The sequence below is a fragment of the Rutidosis leptorrhynchoides genome, chromosome 4 (assembly GCF_046630445.1).
Source record: "Rutidosis leptorrhynchoides isolate AG116_Rl617_1_P2 chromosome 4, CSIRO_AGI_Rlap_v1, whole genome shotgun sequence".
NCBI classification, from domain to species: domain Eukaryota; kingdom Viridiplantae; phylum Streptophyta; class Magnoliopsida; order Asterales; family Asteraceae; genus Rutidosis; species Rutidosis leptorrhynchoides.
This window is the reverse complement of record NC_092336.1, coordinates 477,552,296-477,557,432: the sequence shown is the minus strand read 5'-3', so window position 1 is coordinate 477,557,432 and position 5,137 is coordinate 477,552,296.

Sequence of the window (5,137 nt, the reverse complement as noted above, 5' to 3'; positions counted from 1 at the left end):
GTTGACTTGTAATTTTAGCTCCGTTGCGTCGCGCGTTGAGAGTTGACTCTGGTCCCGGTTCCGGATTTTCGAACGTCCTTGCGTACTATTTAATATCTTGTACTTTGCGTTTCGTGGCTCGTACTCTTGTAATTTTGAGACGTTTCTCATCAATAAATTGAACCTCTTGGATTATATCTTGTTCATTTGAGCTTTTTGGTCATTTGCGTCTTCAAATCGTCGTTTTCTTCTTTTGTCTTCGCACTTATTTATTTAAACGAATATTACATAAAAATAGAACAATTGCAACTAAAAGCTTTACATATTGGAAGGATATTGCTTTGAAATATATGTTCATTTGGAGCACTATCAACACGCGTAACTCGCGAATTAAAATTCATTCATATGGTGAACACCTGGTAACTGACCTTAACAGGATGCATATAGAATATCTCCATCATTCAGGGACTCACATCGAACATGATAAATCGAAGTACTAAAGCAGTTCAAATTCTCTGACTGGGGCTTGTTAGTGCCCATAGATCAATCTTTAGGATTCGCGTCAATTGGTGGCAATTATAATAAACACCAATTCTTAGGCTACCAAGCTAAAAAAGGGCATATTCGGTTTGATAATTCAACCATAGAATGTAGTTTCGATCAATTGTGTCTATTTCGTAAAACATTTATAAAAGCAGCGCATGTATTCTCAGTCCCAAAAATATATATTGCAAAAGCATTTAAAAAGGGAGCAAATGAAACTCACGATACGATATTTTGTAGTAAAAATATGCATACGACGAATCTGAACAATGCAGGGTTGGCCTCGGATTCACGAACCTATATCATTTGTTTATTTATTAATATACATAGTGTAGTGACCCGAACTTTTCCATGTTTATATATATATTAAATGAAATTGTTATTTACATGATTAAGTGTTTCCAACATGTTAAGCAATCAAACTTGTTAAGACTTGATTAATTGAAATAGGTTTCATATAGACAATTGACCACCCAAGTTGACCGGTGATTCACGAACGTTAAAACTTGTAAAAACTATACGATGGCATATATATGGTTATATATATAGTTAACATGATTTTATTATAAGTATGTATCTCATTAGGTATTTTAACAATGAGTTATATACATAAAAATGAGACTATTAATTTAAGAAACTCGAAAACGATATATATAACGATTATCGTTATAACAACGTCTTACTAGGTACATATGAATCATATTAAGATATTGATACACTTGGTTAATTATGTTAAATGATAAGTAAATATATTATTAAGTGTATTAATAATGAAATACATATGTAAAAATAAGACTACTAACTTAATGATTTCGAAACGAGACATATATGTAACGATTATCGTTGTAACGACATTTAACTGTATATATATCATACTAAGATATATTATATATCATAATATCATGATAATATAACAATTTAACATCTCATTTGTTATAATAAATAATGGGTTAACAACATTCAACAAGATCGTTAACCTAAAGGTTTCAAAACAACACTTACATGTAACGACTAACGATGACTTAACGACTCAGTTAAAATGTATATACATGTAGTGTTTTAATATGTATTCATACACTTTTGAAAGACTTCAAGACACTTATAAAAATACTTCTACTTAACAAAAATGCTTACAATTACATCATCGTTCAGTTTCATCAACAATTCTACTCGTATGCACCCGTATTCGTACTCGTACAATACACAGCTTTTAGATGTATGTACTATTGGTATATACACTCCAATGATCAGCTCTTAGTAGCCCATGTGAGTCACCTAACACATGTGGGAACCATCATTTGGCAACTAGCATGAAATATCTCATAAAATTACAAAAATATGAGTAATCATTCATGACTTATTTACATGAAAACAAAATTACATATCCTTTATATCTAATCCATACACCAACGACCAAAAACACCTACAAACACTTTCATTCTTCAATTTTATTCATCTAATTGATCTCTCTCAAGTTCTATCTTCAAGTTCTAAGTGTTCTTCATAAATTTCAAAAGTTCTAGTTTCATAAAATCAAGAATACTTCCAAGATTGCAAGTTTACTTCCAAGTTTCTAAATCCATTCCAAGTAATCATCCAAGATCAAGAAACCTTTGTTACTTACAGTAGGTTATCTTTCTAATACAAGTTAATAATCATATTCAAACTTTAATTCAATTTCTATAACTATAACAATCTTATTTTGAGTGGAAATCTTACTTGAAATTGTTTTCGTGTCATGATTCTGCTTCAAGAACTTTCAAGCCATCCAAGGATCCTTTGAAGCTAAATCTATTTTTCTCATTTCCAGTAGGTTTATCCAAGGAACTTGAGGTAGTAATGATGTTCATAACATCATTCGATTCATACATATAAAGCTATCTTATTCGAAGGTTTAAACTTGTAATCACTAGAACATAGTTTAGTTAATTCTAAACTTGTTCGCAAATAAAAGTTAATCCTTCTAACTTGACTTTTAAAATCAACTAAAAAAATGTTCTATATCTATATGATATGCTAACTTAATGATTTAAAACCTGGAAACACAAAAAAACACCGTAAAACCGGATTTACGCCGTCGTAGTAACACCGCGGGCTGTTTTGGGTTAGTTAATTAAAAACTATGATAAACTTTGATTTAAAAGTTGTTATTCTGGAAAAATGATTTTTATTATGAACATGAAACTATATCCAAAAATTATGGTTAAACTCAAAGTGGAAGTATGTTTTCTAAAATGGTCATCTAGACGTCGTTCTTTCGACTGAAATGACTACCTTTACAAAAACGACTTGTAACTTATTTTTCCGACTATAAACCTATACTTTTTCTGTTTAGATTCATAAAATAGAGTTCAATATAAAACCTTATCAATTTGATTCACTCAAATCGGATTTAAAATGAAGAAGTTATGGGTAAAACAAGATTGGATAATTTTTCTCATTTTAGCTACGTGAAAATTGGTAACAAATCTATTCCAACCATAACTTAATCAACTTGTATTGTATATTATGTAATCTTGAGATACCATAGACATGTATACAATATTTCAACCTATCATGTCGACACATCTATATATATTTCGGAACAACCATAGACACTCTATATGTGAATGTTGGAGTTAGCTATACAGGGTTGAGGTTGATTCCAAAATATATATAGTTTGAGTTGTGATCAATACTGAGATACGTATACACTGGGTCGTGGATTGATTCAAGATAATATTTATCGATTTATTTCTGTACATCTAACTGTGAACAACTAGTTGTAGGTTACTAACGAGGACAGCTGACTTAATAAACTTAAAACATCAAAATATATTAAAAGTGTTGTAAATATATTTTGAACATACTTTGATATATATATATATATTGTTATAGGTTCGTGAATCAACCAGTGGCCAAGCCTTACTTCCCGACGAAGTAAAAATCTGTGAAAGTGAGTTATAGTCCCACTTTTAAAATCTAATATTTTTGGGATGAGAATACATGCAGGTTTTATAAATGATTTACAAAATAGACACAAGTACGTAAAACTACATTCTATGGTTGAATTATCGAAATCGAATATGCCCCTTTTTATTAAGTCTGGTAATCTAAGAATTAGGGAACAGACACCCTAATTGACGCGAATCCTAAAGATAGATCTATTGGGCCTAACAAACCCCATCCAAAGTACCGGATGCTTTAGTACTTCAAAATTTATATCATATCCGAAGGGTGTTCCGGAATGATGGGGATATTCTTATATATGCATCTTGTTAATGTCGGTTACCAGGTGTTCACCATATGAATGATTTTTATCTCTATGTATGGGATGTATATTGAAATATGAAATCTTGTGGTCTATTGTTACGATTTGATATATATAGGTTAAACCTATAACTCACCAACATTTTTGTTGACGTTTAAAGCATGTTTATTCTCAGGTGAATATTAAGAGCTTCCGCTGTTGCATACTAAAATAAGGACAAGATTTGGAGTCCATGTTTGTATGATATTATGTAAAAACTGCATTCAAGAAACATATGTCGATGTAATATATTTCTATTGTAAACCAATATGTAATGGTCGTGTGTAAACAGTATATTTTAGATTATCATTATTTGATAATCTACATAATGCTTTTGAAACCTTTATTGATAAAATAAAGGTTATGGTTGTTTTAAAAATGAATGCAGTCTTTAAAAAACGTCTCATATAGAGGTCAAAACCTCGCAACGAAATCAATTAATATGGAACGTTTATAATCAATATGAACGGGACATTTCAGTTGGTATCCGAGCGTTGGTCTTAGAGAACCAGAATTTTGCATTAGTGTGTCTTATCGAGTTTGTTAGGATGCATTAGTGAGTCTGGACTTCGACCGTGTTTACTTGAAAAATGATTGCTTAACAAATTTTGTTGAAAACTATATATTTTTAACATGTGAATATTATGTGATATATTAATCTCTTAACGTGTTTGATATTATGTGATAGATGTCTACCTCTAATACAAGTCCCATTGACTCACCTAATAATAATGAAGAGTCAAATGTAATTTGGAATGATTCGTGGACTGATTCACAAGTTCCCGAAGAGGAACCGGAAGAAGAATCGGAACTGGAAGAAGAATCGAAACCGGAGGAGGAGGAACCAGAAGAAGAAATAGAACCGGTGGGGGAAATAATAAAACGGTTAAGTAAAAGAAAATCCTCAACCAACCGACCAAGGTTAATTATGGTCAACGGTGTTTCCGCCAAGGAAGCAAAATATTGGGAGGATTACCAATTCTCTGATGAATCAGATCCCGACGAGGATTCCGATGATGTTATAGAAATTACCCCAACTGAATTTAATAAGGCAAAAGAGAACAATAAGGGAAAGGGCATAAAAATAGAGTAATTTGATTCCAAACCCGATGAACTTTATATGTATCGTCAACACCTGTATTTCTTAAGTTGTAACAATAACCCGGGAACCTCTAAACCACCAGGTTTTTCTAAACCGTTGTGGAAAATGACAACTCGTATTAGGGGAACATCATATATCCCTAGAAACTTGGCAAAACGAACCAAAACCGAAGAAGAAGAAGAAACGAGCGAGTCGGAATAAGATAGTTGTATTCGTGTGGTGTA